The 22,173-nt window shown below is 40.9% G+C and overlaps 2 protein-coding genes across 3 annotated transcripts in view; one reads left to right on the top strand and one right to left on the bottom strand.

The window, feature by feature from the left end:
• Positions 1–17,008, bottom strand: part of LOC109891516 (FERM domain-containing protein 4B) — a 63,438-nt gene extending 46,430 nt beyond the window's left edge. Inside the window, exon 1 of the mRNA XM_031824907.1 lies at positions 16,825–17,008. The gene's annotated coding sequence lies outside the window, so the exon portion shown is untranslated. The remainder of the gene's footprint in view (positions 1–16,824) is intronic.
• LOC109890173 (microphthalmia-associated transcription factor) overlaps positions 8,283–22,173 on the top strand; it is a 56,333-nt gene continuing 42,442 nt past the window's right edge. The window contains exon 1 of one of the 2 annotated variants that reach the window (XM_031824909.1): positions 8,283–8,349. The gene's annotated coding sequence lies outside the window, so the exon portion shown is untranslated. The remainder of the gene's footprint in view (positions 8,350–22,173) is intronic. The other variant, XM_031824910.1, reaches the window with a different exon arrangement.

The following is a 22,173-nucleotide window of genomic DNA, read 5'->3' as shown; positions in this document are numbered from 1 at the left end:
ATGTCACAGTTGGTTGCATAGTGTATCGTCGTCACCAGCATCGTCGTCACCAGCCTGAATCTAATCCAATCTGGAGCCAGTCAGTCTACATCTGTAAAGCACAGAATTAGCTTCCAAACTAGACGGTTATTTCTCAAGATCTATTTTTAATTGAGGGATGATGACAATCATTGACCCTGTTTTTCTTTAAGACAAAGTGCACAGTTGGATCCCTGGTCATGAACAGATGCTGGGACCTACCAGAAGGAGCAAAGAGGGGTATCATAACATGTCAGGCAATGTGATTGCAATGGTTTAGTGACCTCCAAATATAATTTAATTCACTTTTCACAGCTTGTCAGACAAGCTCAGAATAAGTATCATGCGACACAAATACCCCTGTGACACCACCTCCGTTGTTGCCAGTGTCTCCCTTGACTCCTGTGAAAAGGACACGCCATCATGAGGCCTCTGACAGTGACCCGAGTCACTGCCCTGATGACAGACACACCATTGTTAATGAAGCTGTTATGTGAAAAGTTGTTTGAAAGTTACCCGGTTTGATGAACTAGTAGATTCATTAACCAGCCAAGCAGATACAAGTAGTAGAGACATTTCGGTTGTGAAGTGCATTATCAAAAAGCTTGGTTCTTTCTTGATAACAAAATGCAATTCACCACTTGGCTGTCGATTGTATCACTCTGTCACAGGCCCTGCTAGTCAACACCACCTCATAAGTTGAGGAAGTATATTGTTTATGAGGACTCCTTGCTGCAGTTGTTTGAGAGATGCCCAGTTTGCAGCTGAACATGCAACGTAGAGAAGACCAGCTGTGAGGATTCCTATAAAAGGAACAGGGAGGACACTTGAATCAGGTTGGTGACATTTGACCTGGTCAAAGGTCAAAACCATTTAGAGTTGTTTCCCAATTCACCTTCATAACTTAGCCTGGTGGAACCAGCCTGATCGCTGTGTTGACCATTCTATTTCACTGATCTACACTGCGATGACCATCAATGGGGCTCTTGCAAAGACCTTGTCAGATATCACCTATCCTAACTGCCATTGGTAATTGATGTTCACAAATGCATCTATGGAGCCAGCACTTGGAGACTTGCAAGATGTGATGGAGTCTGACCGACACAGGCTTGATACTGACGTCTCTGAATGGAGAGACCTGGCACTCTGCATTAAAATCTTAATACACACAACTTTTACTTGTAACGTCTTTTTTTAAATTATTGAATTGAATGCTATCATTCAATAGTTGGTGGGAGAAACTCTGTGTATTCTGCCATAGGATCAGGGAACTCCTGTTGTATACGGGACACCACAAAGGAAGGTATGACCACTGACATGTTTGCTAAGCTTAGCCCCATTACCACCAGACAAAATGCCAATAGGCGCAGTAACTGACTTGCCTAGTTAAATAAAGGTTCATTTAAAAAAAATACTACATTTTAAAGTTATCAAAAACACTTAGTTTAAAATATCTACATAAACTCAGCAATTGCATTCTCATATTACTCTGGAGGCTACTAACCTATTCAAAGCGTCCTCTGGCATCTCACCATGCATCTGCCTGTAGTTATTGAACACAGCCTGCAAGAGGTTTGTTTGTTGTAATTGAGTGTGGCGAAACAGCTGCGGGCAAGGTTCTGACACCCCTTATCAAACCACACCCCCAAGCCAACTCACATTTGGCTTCTGTCATGGCCGCCAGCATTTCAGGAGGAGCAAGCCAAAAAAACGAGGCCAAATCAGTGGATGATTTTTCCCTTTTAAGGAGAACACAATAGTCTTGAGTGTTACCTGACAATTATTCACATAGCGTTTTCATCTGACTAGCGAGTGCTTTGAGGAGACGATTACACACCTCAGGCGTGCTCTGGCTCTGGTACTGCGGCAGCGGATGTCTGTTTCAATTTAGATACCTCTCAGTCCAATTCCATAACTTATCAGTATTAATAGGCTTGGGTCTATAGGGAACACAATGAGGGCATGACATTGCTGCCGTGATCATCAAGCATCTGTGTCCCCTAGCTAATTTCATTAGGATGGCAATTACCACGTACTGTAAGCGCTCCGTTAATTGTCTAAAAGAGGATGGCCTCCCACAGCAGCAGACATACAACTTCAGCACAGGGCAACAGCTGCTGACACAAAGCTACAGCTGACAGGCCACAGCCCCATTCCACATACAGAGCTACAGCTGACAGGCAGGCAGGCTAGGACACGAACACGTACAGTACAGTACGGTTGAGGCAAGGACAGCATGGTGGACAGCGTTGGCATTCCCTTTCCTCTCAGAGATGACGCCCATGCCATGCCTTCAGAGTGACAGGGACAGTGCCATGGCTATACATGGAAAGTATCCTGACTGCTGCCTCTGTTCAGAATCAGAGCAGGTGTCTAATCTGTTCCAGACCATGATATCCCGATGGGAACATTTTGTAGTCATAAATCAAATATGAGTGGATTAAAGCACTTCAAATAATCAAGTCTAGCAGTTATGCATAAGTGATCGCTTACTTACTATCGATTACTATGCTACATGTCTCGTACGCTGTGTAGTGTTTAGCAAATTAAATAAAGTCTAATAACTTACTCTCCCCCTGTGCTCCAATAAGCTCTCTCTATTCAGAATGGTTGCTATTTAAGCACACATTCTGCATTCAATCAACCAGGGATGAAACTATAGATTCTGAGAAGGATTTGTATTTTCTTTCCCAGTATGTCTGTGACTGAGAGGTCCCCATTATGTGTTTAAGGAAAGTTCTCTGTGCATATGGTTAATACACACAAGACTCAATAATACCCCATTAAAGTCATGTGATTAAGCTCCAGTTGGTGAATGAGAGAGAGAGAGAAAAGCTTTTTGTGTGTGGTGGGGCGGTACAGTCAAGCCCTGCTTTGTGCAGCCTGGCAAGGAGTGGAGGAAAGGGAGAGGGGTCAGGGGGTCAGTACTGCCAACACCGCCCCATTGAGATGTCTGTTATGACCAGGGATTTGGGACCTGGTTCTCTGCTTTCCAGGACACTGCTCTGAGGCCTACTGGTGGCCTGTGACAAACCCTGTGTGCATAACCCAGATGCCTCTGAGCTGAGGGGGCTGAGGGGGTGGGACGCAGGGCCTGGTGTCAGCCGCACACTGTCTGCCCTCATCAAATAAGCCCCCGGCCCCAAGGGATTGTGGGTGCTGCTGAGATTTGCAAAGGCAGAGGCTGTTAGAGAGCGGAAAAATGAACTGGAGTTGCAGGGTTTTAATATGATATGCAAGAGATGGAGGTCATGAATGGCTGATCTCTGTGGGGGTCCTAAGAGACAGACAAAGACAGGGAGAGAGTAAAGAAGCGAGAGAGAGAGAGAGAGAGAGAGAGAGAGAGAGAGTGAGAGAGAGAGAGAGGAGACACAGAGAGAGAGAGAGAAAGACAGATAATGGTTCATATAACATGTATGCTGATATCTCATACTTGATTGTCTAACTCCTCTGACATACTGTATTTGTTTAGGAAGTGACTTTATTCTATAAAATGACATGAGTGTCATGCTATGCCTGGTCAACAAAACATCCCTGTTCAGTCATGTTGTAAAATACGTTTTTCTTGTCTCGTTTTATTCAACACAATAGCAAAATGCCTGTTTTTATTTATAGCCATGTTCAGCAATGACATCGTCCTTGTTCTGTAAATATAGATGAATTACCACCATCATGCATCCAATTTCCACAGTAATGTGAATGGTGTCCAGAGGAAGGTCTGTAGGGACCCAGTGAAAAGGTTATTCTGAATGCTAAACTAGGGCTGTGGCGGTCATGAAGCTTTGTCCGCCGGTGATTGTCAAGCAAATGACTGCCGGTCTCACGGTAATTGACCATTAATTAACATAAACACATTTAGCATCTCCTGGCTTTCACGCATAGCCTACAAGCCACTGATGCAGACCTTTGGAACATCTACATTTTAACAAGTATAATAAATCCACTTAATATAGCCTACACAATACATTCATAATTTATTTTAAACATGATATGAAGAAAATGTAGTATATTTCAGAAGAACAGAATAGCATACTCTTGTTCTTATGTTAGGCCCCAATCTGGCTATGCCATATGGCTGTGGGCTGCACTAGTTCATTTAGCAGACAAGATTTGCTTAGAAGTCTGTGGCATTATTGTATAGTATGAAGAATACAATTTAACATAGCTGAATAAAATAGGATGTTTTCTCCGAACAATTTCTGAGGGAGTGCGCACATTCTGTGTTGAGCGGTTAACAAAGAATCATATTCTCAATTTCTAGTTATTTATGCAAATTTAATTGTGATACAAATGTTGGGCTATATGTTTAGATGTTATATACAATCTAAGGCTGCATGATGTGACTCTAATGATGATTTGAAAAAAAGTTGAAAGCCATGAGCTCTGCTTTGTTTTCTGCACAGGCTGCACACACTTCATCAGTCTCTCATTCACAATTTCACAAGCACTTGATAATGCCTTGAATTTCCCGGTGGCATCCCCCTAGTGTGGCCGTAATGCCCCATAAAAAAATCTATACATTTTGCAGACAGCGGCCGTTGTTGATATAATAATTATAATTCCCTTCTCCCAGCTGCATGTTCCCGAAGTACCTATCACTCGCATAGCTCTCTCAGATATCGTAATTGTTATTAGCCAATGCCGACACGTGATCAGGTTCTCCTCACAGGCATCTATCTCAGCTCTTGAAGTAGGCTAGAAGTAAAAGACAGACCCATCAAGGATGCAACTGCGCACATCCTTCTTATCGAATTCCAAGGCGCGTATTTAAGATGTTAGAACGGTCCATATTTACTTTTCGTCAGCCAACAAGATGAGTAGGCTTAACGAACAGCAAAACCACTAGCCTACGTCAATCTACTATCCACCACAGTACAAAAGTTTACCTATTCTATTGCGAGAAATCAATATTCCAAACATAGGTCTGGGACAGTTGTGGAATGTGATAGATCCCAAATTAATGCAACCACTCGCATCCAAAAACGTTTTAAAAGCAATGAGGCTGATGCAACAGATCAGAACGTTTATCTTAAAAATGTTGATCAACTATTAGGCTATTTCTTCACATTATGAGCGCAGCAATGCACACACGGTAGTAGGCTATGTGCAAATGTTCTAAAATGCAATTAATTAGCAGGAAAACGCCATTCTCAAAAGTGACCACAAATGCCACTATGCATGTAATGCTTTATATTACATTTTAAATGGTGAAAATTATCTTCCCCAAACTTGAAACTCACTTGCCAATTATGTATGCCAGTTAGGCTCTACACCGGTTGTAAAGCAGATTAACATGCTTAATTTTAAGAAGTTGTTTGGCCACTTTAGTTGTGATAAAAACCTTATCAAAACATATAGGCCTATGGGCTAGGCTACATGAGTTGAGGGACTATGATCTGAAAAAGTCGCAAAAAAGGCATGCGCTGTTTCTTGCCTTACTGCATAAAAGCTGGGCATCATTCACAAGTGACAGGCTAATATTGTCACCCATCAGACTATTCTTGGTTTAATCTTGTCTTTACATATAATATATGTGTGAAATTTGTTTTGATTTAGAATGGACCATTTTCATGCACGTGTCTCAGAACATGTCATGCACTTAAATAGCGAATGGAGGACGCTTTTCCCGTGGTTCATTTTCATGCCAGCCAGGTAGACTATACTCCTGTTGTAGAGCGAAGCAAAGTGTTTAATATTAGGAATGTTGAGAAATAAATATAGTAGGCCTAGCCTATAGAAAGCTGATGGGATACTCCTCTTTTTAATAGAGGCCATCAAAACTTTGTTTTCTCACGCAATTGCATAGCCTATAGAAACGTTGCACAACATAAGCTTGTGGACTCATGAAATGTTTGATTTGATGTTCGATTACATTTGCATTGATGTCAGAGTGATTAGAGGGACAAGAGAGTGCTGAATACCAGGTAGTTAGCAAGTTTGGTAGGCTACTAATGACCATCAGCAGCATCAGAGCTTGAAGAAGCCTAGTTACCGTGACTAAATGGTCACATGGAATTTGACTGTGGTCATGACTCGTGACTACCGGTGTGGCGGTAATACGGTCACAGCCCTATGCTAAACCAACTGTCAAGTACGCAGACACACACAGTAGAAATATGGTATTGTCAATGCTAAAAATCAATGCTTCAAAGCGCTAAATAACCATCACACGTAATACGTACATCTCTCCAGTTAAACTCAACCCCATCATATCACTTACTGACTTATTTGATACACTGCTCTATCTTGTCCTTGTACAAAGATATCATCCATTAGAGAGAGTGTTTGCCAGGTGATAACTACTATAACTATTAGATATTGTAATGAGACTATCAAACAATCCTCTAACTAAATAATCAGATCAATTACACAGCTTTATCAGGGCAGCAAAACATGCATAGGGAAGCAAAACATGCTTTGGGAATACAGACAGAGTGACAATGAAAACCTCAGACCTCAGACCGTGAATACTCAGGATTTCATAGAAAAAAACAGTCCCTGAGGTATTATGGGAAAAAACGCTAGCGGATACACAGCAGTCAATTTGGATTAGTCACCATTGGTCCATTGCAGCAAACCACCAATGTGACAGAGGACCTCTCAATCTGTCACAGTGTGAACACTTATCCCAGGGTCTGTCTAGTCCACTTCGGCAGGGAACTGAGCTTTTGGAGAATCGTGGTTTGGCATGGAGGGGTGCTGGGGTTCATAAGTGCTGAGCGTAGTAGCAGACTACTTCTGATACTCTACAATCCCTGGAAAGGATTTATAACTCACCGTCTCATATGTACACACAAGCACAACATATACAGCAAGACATTTGATTCCATACTGCTTACAGTTAAGCATAGGTGGTTTGTAGTGTCAAAAGTGCCAACGGGTAAACCTGTCTGTTTTGACTTTGTTACAGCAGGCTACAACAATGATCTTGACAAACTTATCCCTGAAGGGTAGCATATCTTTCAAACATAAACAAGGTCACCACCCTGCACCCTTATACACAACCTCCCTCCCCTGTCTCTGCATTCTCCCTCAGGGGTGAATGTTACTTAACCATTGTGTGGATGCCACCGGTTGCCACCCTCTTATGGGAGGGTGGTGAGATTGTCTCTACTGCATGATTCCGAGGCATCCAGCTTTAGAGCCAAGCCCACTGCATTAGGTTTTCTCAATGTCCAGTCAAGGTATACAAGCTAGATCTGCTTAGGCTTTTATAAAGCTAGCCAGCTTCTGTTAGCATCACATTCCAGGTCAGGCTTTATCCTTACTACAACGGCGGATATTGCTCTTCCGCCTGCTGCTAAGTCAGGCAGGCCAATTGTCTGGGAGAAGAAGGAAAAATCCCATTGCAAAATAATGCATTTTAACCTATTCATTGATGGAATACCATATGATGGAAATACATTAGACTGGCCATGCTTATCGGTCTATAGGTAATTTGCATCATTTTGTGGAATTAAATTTGCGATTGTGTACAGTATGTTAGTTATGCATCTTATGTATCACACGCGTACAGCATACAGATATAGACTTTGAGCGGGAAATCTACTACAGCATCTCAAACAGCAGATGCATAGGCAACAGAAGGCAGGCTTCATCAGCGAGTCACACACCACTTTGCAATGAACTGTAGGCAGTAGGCTATGCATTTTCAAAACATATACTTAAATTGTTTGAAACCTGAATGTGTACCTTGGTTTAAATAGCCTAGCCAAAATCAGACCACATCCGTGGAGGTAATTATTTTATATAAACTTTCTTTCATTGTCCAGTGACCAAAAGCACAATCCTAGTCATATTAGCAAACCATGCAAATTGCTGCGTATTAGATATTTTAATCTCTTACACATGAAACAGCTCACATGTGCTGTGTGCTTTTGGCAACGGTGTTTTCCCGCTAATTGCTTTATGGAACGAACATTTGCCCGTAGCCTATACTGCCTTGTGCGCATTGCTGCGCTTATAATGTAAATAAATAGCCTAATAGTTTATCAATATTTTAAGCGAATTTTTCTGATCTGTTTACATTCACAACAAGTAGGCAAGGTCTACTTGTTGTATGAATTTGGGATATATCATCCCACAACTGTCCCTGGGTCTGTTTGGAATTATTTCGACACAAGCTGTTAAGGATACAAATATTCTGTGTGTATCCTGTGTGTTTATTTATTTTCTCTCCTTCTCCCCTCCTCACAGGTGGCAATCATCATTCCCCAATCACATCCCCTTTCCCTTGGTTTAAAAACCCATTCAGTTGTTTCCTCTGGAGCTCCATCTCTGTCAATCTCTCTGGTTTTGTTTTCGCTACTACATGTCACTTTGTCCCCACCTGTGAGTATTTTTTTTGTTATGGTGTTTGATGGTGGGAAAAGGGGGTACTAAGACAAGTCGCCCATGGGCATACACTACCCGTAGGTAAACTTAGTTTAAAACACTAGTTAGAACTGGGCGGACCACCCACTGTATTTTTGGTTAGTTAGCTGTATTGAAGTAGGCTAGTCTAATTTAGGGGTGTTTTCGGACATGTGCTTCTTTCCTTGGGTCCAGCTCAGCCCCTTTTCCTGCCCCCCTTTACCGTGTGTTTAGAAATAAACCCTGAGTGTTTGACGGTAACTTAGTTGGATTAGTAACACTGACTAATAGAATAGGTCAACTTTTCTACTATTTGTATATTATTTATTTAACGAGGCAAGTCAGTTAACCTCTAAGGGATCTGTGTCTCTATACAGGGAAGGTTTTTGCTAATGTGCGCTAATGTGACTAGAATGACGTAACAGCCAACTTTCCAACACATATGCATGTCTTATATGTGCAGAAAGCTTAAATTCTTGTTAATCTAACTGTACGGTCCAGTTTACAGTATCTATTACCATGAAGGAATACCATGCTATTGTTTGAGGAGAGTGCACAACAACTTTTATCAAGGCAACTGGTTTGATACATTCACCTTTGAAGGTAAATAATGTACTTATATTCAGTAATCTTGCTCTGATTTGTCATCCTGAGGGTCCCAGAGATAAAATGTAGCATAGTTTTGTTTGATAAAATGAATGTTTATATTCAAATGTAGGAACTGGGTTCTGCAGTTTGAACCGCTGCTGTTTTTGGTTTTAAATATGCTTAAGTATCAAAAGTAAATGTAGTTGCTAAAATATACTTAAGTATAAAAAGCAAAAGTACAAATAATTAAATTCCTTATATTAAGTAAACCAGACAGCACAATTAAAAAATGTATTTACGGCTAGCCAGGGTCACACAACACTCAGACATCTTTTAACAACAAAGCATTTGTGTTTAGTGAGTCCTCCAGATCAGAGGCAGTAGGGATGTTCTCTTGATAAGTGTGTAAATTGGACCATTTTCTGTCCTGCTGGGAATTCAAAATGTAACAAGTACTTTTGGGTGTCAGGGAAAATGTATGGAGTAAAAAGTACATTTTAAATTAGTACTTCAGGCATTAGACAAGCTATTTAGGAATGTAGTGAAGTAAATGTTGTCAAAAATATAAATAGTAAAGTACAGATAGTATTTTTACTTAAGTACTTTACACCACTGTCGGTAGCATTGAATTGTCTAGGAAGTGACCAAGCCTGTTTGAACCCTACACTACAGTGTGGAGCCACCCATAACAGTATCAAAAGACAGTATACCATTGAAGAACTCTCTATATTGTCTATCACAATGTATCCGTGTGTCTTTATATCAATCTCAGTGTTCCCTTTGTAACAGGCCTGTATTCCCATATAGCTGTCTTCCTGTAGCAGTGATCAGGACTCTCATTGTATTGAATAGATCAGCAGGGTGCTGGTCCATGGGGCAGGTATTCCCCTGTCCTCTCTGCAGCAGGGAGGGTGGCTGACTGCTTGCTACTGGCTACCTGCTTAGTAGCTTGCTTCTGTGAATGTGAAGAGGTGGGGAGGGACAGCAGTGTGGATGGGGAAAGGACAGGTGGCCTCTACTGGGGGAGGGAGGGGGTCTCACAGAACACAACATTAATGAGGCAGGGCTCATCCAAGCGTGGGATATACACATTGTCTTCCATCTGCCAAACAGCACAGAAATTACTCCTAAAAATCAACAACATATACACATTTCATGATCAGTAGTCTTCCAATATGAGCAAACAGAGTATACGCTTGTCCAAGGAGAGGCAATCTCGCAAACACAAAACAATAAGAATAAAGAGTACACTTCAGGCATTAGACAAGCTATTGAGGGAAAACTCAATATCACAGGTTCAGAGGGCTCTGTAGCTCGCTAGCCATGTCTTTACCACGCAAACCCCTCTAGCAGTAGCCATGCGAAACACTCACATGGGGATTTAACCACTGAGCAGTATTGATCACTCTGGTTTCAAGGCTTTGGGGTATGTCTGCTCCCTGAACACATCTGCCTCTGTGAACATCTCTATTGCTGCTACAGTGAGAGAATAATAGCTGCTCAGGTCTCTCCATCCATATCCATCCCCCCAATCAGCACAGAGTTCTCTCAGTGGTCATTATCATTCAGGCCCTCAAACCTCCTAAATGAGCACTCCAGCTCCTCTCTCTCGTGTGTGATTATAGTGAGAGTAATAAAAAAGGGAGACGCCCACAGAGACACGGTAATTACAGGAAGGACCATCGACAGCTCCCCCCAGTTTGCAGGCAAAGCAGCAGGATACTGAAGCATCCGCAGACAGACACAGAGCAAGGGCCAGGGATGGGGTCTGCTTTGTTGGTATTCTCAGTTCCCAAGCCTCAGCGTAATTGAGTGCTGGTCTGCAACACTGAGAATGAGACAAACAATAACAAAAGGATGGTGCTTTCTACACTGTGGTGCGGCTAATGTTGGCTCTTCTCAAGGGAATTATTACCCTACAGCCTCTGGCCTTCCTCAGTGCACAGCCATTGCCAGTGGTACCACTGAGGAAGAGGTTGGTCTATAGCTCAGGCTCCATCTTACTCCTGTTAAAAGCCTACCTATACACCACAATACCCACTGAGAGGTGGAAGGTGACCAAATGTACACGCAGCATGGTTTCTCAAAGCAACAAAGTTCATTCTTAGAGCTCCCCATAAATGGGCATATAAAAGATGGGTCAATTACAAGCTATTTTCCATTTTGTGTATGAATGGGGCCATACCCAAAGACTGAGTGTCTGGAATCTGGATGCTTGGAATTGTGACATTACCCGCATTATTCCCATGAGACAGGGACACTTAATGTGAAGTGCCTCAGTCAATGTCCACTGACACAAATGGGTAATCTATAAATCCATCCTTATATCCATCCTCTAAATTATGTATAAGGAAATGCATGTGCTCTGGGAATTTTGGGTGGAATTTGTCCACAAACTGGCAATCCTCTCTCCTCCTTAAATAGATTGCTTGTTGGCTTAATGCATTCTCTTTCATCTAAATGATATGGGCCCTGCCTCCCAAAGGACTTCCCTGCCAGCTGAGGAGCCCCTTTCAGGCCGAATCCCTGTGCTTTCTACTCTGCATCGCACTGAACACCAAAGCATGAAATGTGTCACAGTAGGGGATTCAAACCTTCCACTCACGTAAGAGGATGAGTACAGTCACTCAAACCATAACAGAAAAAAATCGAGCAGGACAAAGAAGCACATTTGCTTCCTAAATGTCTGCTAAATCAAACAAAAGCATTATGTTTGTTTCAAAAGACTGTGCCTAAATTGACAAAGGTCCTAGAGGTCGACCGATTATGATTTTTCAATGCCAATACCGATTTATTGGAGGACTCAAAAAAAGCAGATGCCGATTAATAGGAAGATTTTTTATTTTTTATTTATTTGTAATAATGACAATTACAACAATACTGAATGAACACTTATTTTAACTTAATATAATACATCAAAATCAATTTACCCTCAAATAAATAATGCAAAAACAAAGTGTTGGAGAAGAAAGTAAAGTGCAATATGTGCCATGTAAGAAAGCTAACGTTTAAGTTCCTTGCTCAGAACATGAGAGCATATGAAAGCTGGTGGTTCCTTTTAACATGAGTCTTCAATATTCCCAGGTAAAAAGTTTTAGGTTGTAGTTATTATAGGAATTATAGGACTATTTCTCTCTATACCATTTGTATTTCATTAACCTTTGACTATTGGATGTTCTTATAGGCACTTTAGTATTGCCAGTGCAACAGTATAGCTTCCGTCCCTCTCCTCGCTCCTACCTGGGCTCGAACCAGGAACACAACAACAACAGCCACCCTCGAAGCAGCGTTACCCATGCAGAGCAAGGGAAACAACTACTCCAAGTCTCAGAGCGAGTGATGTTTGAAACGCTATTAGCGCGCACCCCGCTAACTAGCTAGCCATTTCACATCGGTTACACCAGCCTAATCTCGGGAGTTGATAGGCTTGAAGTCATAAACAGCTGCTGGCAAACGCACAAAAGTGCTGTTTGAATGAATGCTTACGAGCCTGCTGCTGCCTACCATCGCTCAGTCAGACTGCTCTATCAAATCATAGACTTAGTTATAACATGATAACACACAGAAATACGAGCCTTAGGTCATTAATATGGTCGAATCCGGAAACAAGACGTTTATTCTTTCAGTGAAATACGGAACCGTTCCATATTTTATCTAACCAGTGGCATCCATAAGTCTAAATATTGCTGTTACATTCCACAACCTTCAATGTTATGTCATAACTACGTACCTTTCTTGCAAATTAGGTGACCCAAACTGTTGCATATACACTGACTCTGCATGCCATGCAAGAGAAGTGACACAATTTCACCTGGTTAATATTGCCTGCTAACCTGGATTTCTTTTAGCTAAATGTGCTGGTTTAAAAATATATACTTCTGTGTATTGATTTTAAGAAAGGCATTGATGTTTATTGTTAGGTACACATTGGAGCAACGATCTGCACCGCATCGATTATATGCAACGCAGGACACGCTAGATAACTACACATGGTTGATGATATTACTAGTTTAACTAGTGATTATGATTGATTGATTATTTTTTTATAAGATAAGTTTAATGCTAGCTAGCAACTTACCTTGGCTCACTGCATTCGCGTAACAGGCAGTCTCCTCGTGGAGTGCAATGTAATCAGGTGGTTAGAGCATTGGACTAGTTAACTGTAAGGCTGCAAGATTGAATCCCCCGAGCTGACAAGGTAAACATCTGTCGTTCTGCCCCTGAACGAGGCAGTTAACCCACCGTTCCTAGGCCCGTCATTGAAAATAAGAAGTGTTCTTAACTGACTTGCCTAGTTAAATAAAAAGGTGTAAAAAATATATATTTTAATCGGCCAAATCGCTCCAAAAATACCGGTTTGTTATGAAAACTTGAAATTGGCCCTAATTAATCAGCCATTCCGATTAATCGGTCGACCTCTAAAAAGGGACATTTCAGAATGTCCATGGTTTAGTACATGAAAATAATTTAGACTATTTGTTATACACAGGATGTCCTGTGAAAGGACAAAAGCAGACGTAAAACAAGGAAAAGGTCCAGAGATAACCAACCACACAGGCAGTATAACAGCCATCGAGAGAGTCCTGTTGACCGTGTTAACCATGTTTGTGACAGTTCCCTTCCTTGAGAGACTGGGAGCACAGAGGGCATTAAGTGCAAATCATTTGATGTTTTTCTTTTTGCATTGTATGTATATTTCACAGTAATTTCACCCCCTTGTCTCTTGCATTATCTCTGGCATAAAACAAACCATGAACCCTGCCAAACTCCTAATTGGAATTATTTACTGCAACTCTTAGCTCTCCTTTCTGGACAACCCTGCCATCTACAGTGGGAGGGGCTTTGAATTGATTTCCACTGCTAAGCCTAAAGATTACAGTTGACCCACAAACAGGCATTGACCAGCACTGCTTTGGGGCATGAACTTACATTAGGCACTACCATAATCAAGTTGAGTAGCCACATTAGTATGCCTATTCATTAAAGCAAGCATACTGAACTGGAGAAAATATTTAAATTCTACAAAAGTTCATAACTTTGAGAAGAGAGAGGTCATTAACTTATTGCATTAGTCTTTTTTTTCCCCCCTATTTTGTATTTTTGTCATAATCTGTAGTCCGTAAAGGGTTCAGAGTATTGCCTGTAGACTAGAATGCCCTGTTCGGAAAATCTATTCAACAGGACCTGCTCACTCTGTCAGATTACATGATTTGTACAAACCTGCATGACCACAGTATCGAATAACTACCAATCTTCCTGTTCAATGTGCATGAAAAACGTTCAAATGATAGGTGCGTGGGAAAAACAGATAATGCCAGCGACCAAATCTTAAGACAAAAGAAAGGATTGGTCTAAAGGTGAGAAATCACACTATTCCCAGGACCAGGTTTCTACATGTGTTGCCTCTGAAGGCTAAACAGTTACGTCTAGACAGAAAAGGTATGTTTCTACTGTTTACACTCTGAAAGGCTAGATTGTATGGATGAGTCCATTAATGTACTTTGATTGGTAAATAACTTATCTTTGCTGGCTGGGCACCAGCAATGGAATCTTCTGTGACAGTTAATAGCTTTATTGAATTGGAAGCGCTGAGCCCATTAAAAGCAACTGAACATCCTAGACTAAAGTCAACACAATGCTGTCCTGCTTTTGTACTCTACTGTAATTAATGTAATGTGTGTGTGTGTACACGTTTTACTGTACTTGTGAGTACCAGAAGTCCTTACAAGAATAGCAAACCAAGAAAAATTCTGAGAAGTGAGGACATTTTGCCAGACCTCACTTGTAAAAAGGCGTCGGGTTAGGTTCAGGGTTTGATTTCAGATGAAGGTTACGGAAAATAGGATTTTGAATGGGAATCAATTGTTGGTCCCCAAAAAGTCCTCACAAGTTTAATAAGACAAAGCTCTGCGTCCGTCTCTGCGGGCCTGTGTAACACTTACTTTATGAACTGCAAATTCAATATTGACCCCTTTACAAACCAACCTCATGCTTTTTTTCAATATCACTGTAGCGACAGGCACATTAGCACTGTATAGCTTAACATGTATAGCTATTTCAACGACCATTGAATGACACCAGTGAACTGAGGTAAGCGAGTGAACTGAGCTACTGAGGTAAACTGAGGTTTGTGAATCAAACTTTGTACTGATCGGGTTGCTGTTTACAGTTGTGGCTTTACTGTACTATAAAGTTCCTACTTTGAGTAGCCTATGCGTAGCCTACAATTGCACTTTATTTCATTACAATCAAATGTGTTATGGCCTTATTTTGGTACTTGAGTCCAGAGTGACACAAGACTCGTACAGGATATCACATGCCCTCTCTCCCATTGTTGGTCTTTCCCAGGAAACAGGAAACTCAGGCAGAAGTTGTAAGTCTGTGGCTGGATGTTTGTTTGTGTCTGCCCATGTCTGTGAGCGTTGTCTGTTATGTCTTTATTTTCCCCCTGGACTCGTGCTGTGATCATAAATAACACCTTGTTGGTGCATTTCCATACAGGATTTACCCCCGTGTTTTACCCAAAAGGCCGGCACCCGTGGCTTCGGTGGACCTGTTCTCTTGGGGCCAAAGTCAGGCCACTGGTACTTTTCAGATAACATTTACATAACAATGGTTAACTGTGAACTTTAACACCTTCTCACAAAGCAACTGCTTTGATCATGTAATTGATTCTGCTCTTCACAAGTCGTCACTGTCAGCCCTAGATATGGAAACACGATTTCCCTAGTATAACATTAGGGTGTATACATACACTAGTGTAAAACTGGTGTTACAGTCGAAAAGCAGCATGTGTGCATGTTTACAGCATATTTACAAGAAAACAAGCATGTTTTGGTGTGGTACATCAGTCTGTCATGCAACCTGGTCTCGGAGCATTTTGTATTATTCTGTATGTAAATGTATTATGTTACGTTTCGTATGGTTTGTATTAATTTGTGGATATCCGTCACCCATTTCGAATGATATGTGACAAATTACAATTTGTATTATCTGTTAAGAATTTGCTAAACATGTTTTGCAACTTCGTTACATATTGTATGTTTCGAATTTGCAAAACGTATGATATGTTACGAATTCTAGCTAGGTGGTTAACGTTAGCTAGCTGGCTAAAGTTAGCTAGACTAGGGACTAGGTGCTAGGGTTAAGTTAATGAATTAGTTTAAAGGGTTAGAAGTGTTAGCTAAAAGGGTTCAGGTTGGGGGAAGGGTTAGCTAACATGCAAAGTAGCTAAAAAGTACAAAGTAGTTAAAGTTGCTAATTAGCTTAAGTTGTCCCTGATGAGATCCGAACTCGCAACCTTTGAGTTGTTAGACGTTCGCGTTATACGCCCACTTTATTTTTTTTATTTTTTTAAAACTTTGTATCCTTCTCTGTCTTAGGTAACCATAGCAAGCGTAGTGAGTCTGAAACCAGGCTTGGTCATCACCTGATGTGTATGTTCTCTTCTCAAATTGGTAGATAATGACACTATAAACTGGGTCAATACATGACATTTTTGTACAATGTCTAAGTAATAATAATAATAATAAGTATTCATATTGTAGGTTCCTAGCTTGTTTAAAATATTTAAGTATATAACATGTGCCAAGTAATGCACAACGCAACAGGATAATGGAATAGAACCGAGGGAGAGAACACAGAGCAAGTACCAGCGTAGGTTGGTTTATTGCTGAAGAAAAACAACCTCTCCGCGTGTAGCCTACAAAAACAGGTGAAACTATAATTTATACCATAAATAAGTTGGGCTTGGCACAAATTACCGATGTTTGCTAGCCTCATCAGTATTGATATCGATAAACGTTGCTTAAATGATCAATAAAACATGATTTGGTTCGTTTGAGAAGCAACTGGGCAGTTCCTTACCTTGTCTTTATTGTCACCGTTATGATCGAATCGAGCTCCAGGACTCTTTGTATGAACAGAAGGTTTTTACCCGCACGGATAAAAAACAAATTATTCCACCGGGTTTCTCTTCTGCTGTAACCAAGTAAAACTCATAAAGGTACAATTAACCGCTGATCTTTCTCTACAGACAACTGATCTGTTGGTGCCAGGAAGCAAAGCTGCCGGTGCATATCCTTATCGCGCACAGTTCCACCAATCCACACCCCGCCTCCTCCCCTCCTACCTTCAGCCAATTCACAGAACAGACGAACTTCCCACTAGCTGTGCCAGAAACGCGCTCTCCATTGCGTAAACGCACGCTCCATGCACAAGCGATGCTTCAGCACCTGCTGAACCACTATCAACAAAGCTCTGCAAGCTGCTCTGGTCTGCTCTGCTCTGCATTGCATGTAACATACTGTAGCTAGCTACAGTGGTTGAAATATTGAATGATCTATTAATCATGCTGGTCATTCACATTAGTAAACGTTGAACAAACGTTGCATCCATCAGTTATCAGAGAAGAACTAAGCCCACCTGATGAAACATGTTTTATCCCATCGTTTTAAAGTGTTGATGGTAGAGAGCTGAATGTGTCTTTTCCTGTGAAATGTACATGTCAAGATATTTGCAGGTGTACATCATTCAATTACACTGCCTTTTCACTTGTATCGAAGAGAAGATTTTCTTTGCAGATCACATAAATTTTGGTTTCAGGGGAATATAATGACAAGATATCAGTCCTGTCCCGACCTGTGATTTCACACATGGCTGGTTATGTGGAGATGATGCTGCTGCTCTCTCACATACATTCATCTTGATCTCAGTGATAGTCTAACCAATGGGGTAATGAGTTTTCTGGAATTTGTCTGCAGAATGTCCCACTTTTATGGGCACAGATAGACCAAGAGATTGTTTTTCTCATAGTGAACAATGATTCATCTATTAGGTGAAAAGTAAGCTGGTAGAATTTAAAATGATGAATTAGTAGCTTTTAACAAGCCCATTACTAAAATAGATATTGACTGAGTACTTGGTCAGTAGAATTTATGTGAATGTGCAAAATGGCTATCTTTCAACTGACAGAATTGTGAAACAAGTTATAAGGGGAAGGAAGGAAGTGCCAGATCATTGTAGAGTCTGAACAATGGAAAATCTCTGAAATCCACAAACTGCAGGACTAGGAAATGGAAAGGATTAAAAAAAAACTGACTAGGTTTACTGTAAGGTACACTACATGACTAAAAGTATATGGACACCTGCTTGTCGAACATCTCATTCCAAAATAATGAGTATTAATATAGAGTTGGTCCACCCTTTGCTCCTACACATCCTCCACTCTTGTGGGAAGGCGTTCCACGAATATACACACATTGCTGCGGCGACTTGCTTCCATTCAGCCACAAGAGCATTAGTGAGGTCGGGCACTGATGCTGGGCGATTAGACCTGTTTCGCAGTCGGCGTTCCAATTAATCTCGAAGTTGTTCGATAGGGTTGAGGTCAGGGCTCTGTGCAGGCCAGTCAAGTTCTACCACACCGATCTCGGCCATGGAAACCCATTTCATGAAGCCCCCGCTAAACAGTTATTGAGTTGACTTTGCTTCCAGAAGCAGTTTGGAACTCAGTAGTGAGTGTTGCAACTGAGGACAAAATATTTTTTACAACCTACGCGTTTCAACACTCGGCAACACTGTACGGTGAGATTTTGTGGCCTATCATTTCACATCTGAGCGAATGTTGCTCCTAGACATTTCTACTTGACAATAACAGCACTTACAGTTGGTTGCGGCAGCTCTAGCAGGACAGATATTTGAGGAATTGACTTGTTGGAAAGGTGGCATCCTATGATGGTGCCACGTTGAAAGTCACTGAGCTTTTCAGTAGGGCCATTCTACTGACAAATCCACTAATTTGAAGGGGTTTCTACATACTTTTGTAAATATAGTGTAGCTCAACCAGGTCAAAGCGTTAACATGCAAACCAAAGGTGGGTGGTACCCATTAGCAATCTCACCCTTGCATAACAATTATTTGAAACCAATTATTATCCTTTGTGTCTAGGCAACTGACTAGTGTGTACGGAGGCAAAATGCTTCCTTCAAATCCGAAATGAGTCCCCCATGGGACTGCCCCACCCCCATCCCCCATTTGTGGGGATTTCTGGTAGCGAGTGATTAGGCTCACCCCAGTGCCATGTGTGCCCTAAGAATCTCTACCCCCAAATCTCTGCCTGGCTTCAGGTCCCATGGAAATTACCACAGAAGGCCTTGTCACTTTGGCTGCGTTTAGACAGGCAGACCATTTCTGATATTTTTCAACTAATTGGTATTTTGAGCAAACCCATCAGATCTTTTTTTGACAGATGATCTGATTGGTCAAAAGTCCAATTAATGAAAGATCAGAATTGGGCTGCCTGTCTAAATGCAGCCACAGACACTTCCTTTATTTGTCATTTTCAATGATACATTAAAAATAAATCTAGATGGCATGCCAATTTTCTTCTCAAAAAGATTAATTAATTATGAGAAAGAAGGTATTGGCTACATAGTCAAACATCCTTAAAATTCATATTGCATATTGTTTGAGGATTTAAGACAGTTTTTGTTCAGGTGTGAACAACCAAATGCATCACATAAGTATGTATTTATAGGCCACTGTTCTATTGTAGTGCAGAATAGGTCCATGAGGAAATGTACAGATATTTTAAGAAAATTGTAAGTAATTACTGATTTTGAGAATTATGTTTAATAATACAAAAAATAATACATTTGGATGAATGGCATGTACCGTAAGTAATGTTTAAATAGTCTACCTCAAAATACCATGTTGATAAAGTGGAGTAATTCTTGTTTTAGGCAGGGGAGGTTCACACCATGAATATTGAATAGAAGGGATTATGTCCCATCAGTGTTCCTCATGAAGCAGATGTTAACATGGAAAGGATGGGTAACCTTCAGGACCAGAGAGACCTTGAGCTGATTGACACACTGTGCCCATCTCCCTGCTGGGGCCATTGTCAGTGTGCACCATGTCACCATGCATCTCCAAGAATCTGTCTCCTTTTACAGGCCTCGGGCCAGTTTATCTCTGACTGCCACTACCATTAGACTTGACATTGGTTAACTGGTAATATGGTATTTGATGCTCAGACATCACCTCTCATTAACTTTGCAAACCACAACTGTTTTCTTTTGTGTTGTGAACTTGTGTACAATCCCTAATATCAAACAAAGGACACAATAATAATTGTGGGTGTTGAATCCATATGGGCTAGTGTCTATATGGGCTATAGACATCCCATCTCACTCAGCAGAGCAGTCAAAACAGGTTGACTGTACAATGGTATTGTACTGATACAGCCACCAGCCTTCATTCTTCATTTTCCAGGTCATACTGAATTACACCACCATTAGTCTCTCCTTCAGCTTTGTCAGCCCATCCCCCATTTAAAATGATGAGATGTAATGTGGGGATATTGCAGAGGAGGGTAGAGGGGTTTTTCATTTGGCAGTTTCCTTTATTTCTCCAATATGTGTCGCTCTGTACCTCCTGTTTCAGGTTCTATGTGCTGCATTCATGCATTATGGTTTGCAAATACTCCAATGTTGATTTATGATCATATTTTGAGCTAAAGCCATTATGTCAGCACCCTATGTTTACCTGAATTTATACCTGACACTTTTTATAATGTTTATATGAATGAAAGTGACATGAATGATGAGCAACATATTAGACCAGACAATGTGACATATATCATATGTGAATAGTGCAATTTTGTGGCCCATGTTTTTTTTTTTTTTACAAAAATGGATCATATTTAGAGATTAAGTGCTTATCATTAAAATACACTTTTAAATACAATAAAACTAAAATATTAAGATATCTTCAAATATCCTCATGCACATTTTCACCCCAGGGCATTCATTATATCTGGGCTCCCGAGTGGTGCAGCAGTCTAGAGGGGTCGCTCCAGGCTGTATCACAACCGGCCATGATTGCGAATCCCATAGGGAGGCGCACAATCGCCCGGCGTAGGCCGTCATTGTAAATAAGAATTTACTCTTAACACTTGCCTAGTTAATTATGGGTAAAATAAATATCTGTTTTCAGGATACAGATGACAGACAGGTAGAAAGAAATGAATATTCCTGGACTTCCTCTTGCCTTACACTACCATCTAGTGGAGTGCACGTGGAACTGGACAGTCTCCTTGCACACTAATTTGCGCAGCAAATAGCTGAATTTATGCTATAAGAAAATTGTCGTGAGGCCTAGAATATTATGGGTAGTCTATTAAAAATTACAACCGTGTGCTGCTATATACCAGCTAAGTATAGCACCGTTGAAGTTAGTGTAGGCTAGTTTATTATCTCTGCCTGTTGCTTTCTGAGTATCATCATGGAAAACAAGTAGTTGTTGATTAACCCACCCTTTGGTGTTCACAGGATATGACTACAGAAATAACTTGTTTTCAAATGACAGTTCATCATAATTATGTTTAGATTATTTGTAGCTATTGTGCGAGAGTTTCACTTGGAAAGTATGCAGTCAGATTCTGAATTGTTCCAGGTAATGTTGAAGAGCAAGCCCATAAAAAAACTGGTCAGTGCAACAACCTACTTAACAACCTACTGCCTGGAGCTGGCTAAGTAAAACGATGATGATTAGTGATGTCGAATTTATGAATGTCTTTTATGATTACTGATATAAATATTTCACATTGATGTTTAAAAAATAACCATTAGTCTAATAAACTAGAGATATTAAGGATAATAAGAGTAGCTGTGAGGTAAACCTTGGGCCGTTCTTTGTTTGGACTGGAGGTAATCCTGATGTGGAGATAACATGTGACTCAGTTACTGAACAGCATTACCCCTGGAATGAAGACTGGCCTTTTCTCATTTGGGAAAAGTCAGTCCTCCACTCTCTCTCTTCCGTCCTCTCTCCTCCTTGACCCGTAAACCGATAAGTGGTAGAGGAGATGTCAATTTGTTAGTAGGTGAATGGGAAGAGTGTCCTCCCGTCCACGATAGCCACGTTGTGTATCCTACCTGAGTCCTTCCTGGAAGAGTTTAGAAATTTGGCACACAGCCTTTTTTGAATCAGCTTTTGCTTTGTCGGAGGAGAAAAACAACATGCTACTGTACTTACGACAAAGATGTCTTGCACAACTAACGTATTCTTTTTGTGTATCACTTTATACATTTATTTTGGGATCCACCCCTGTAAACGTAATTTGCCTGATGACATGCGGAGGAGAAGGAGAGCCTAATTTCATTCAAGCGCAATTTCGTCCACGTTCCCTCTCCTCGCTGCTTCTCCTCGATT

Source organism: Oncorhynchus kisutch, linkage group LG5, assembly GCF_002021735.2.
Source record: "Oncorhynchus kisutch isolate 150728-3 linkage group LG5, Okis_V2, whole genome shotgun sequence".
Classification (NCBI taxonomy): domain Eukaryota; kingdom Metazoa; phylum Chordata; class Actinopteri; order Salmoniformes; family Salmonidae; genus Oncorhynchus; species Oncorhynchus kisutch.
The sequence above is the reverse complement of the archived record's forward strand: the minus strand, read 5'-3'. Positions and strand labels throughout refer to the sequence as shown.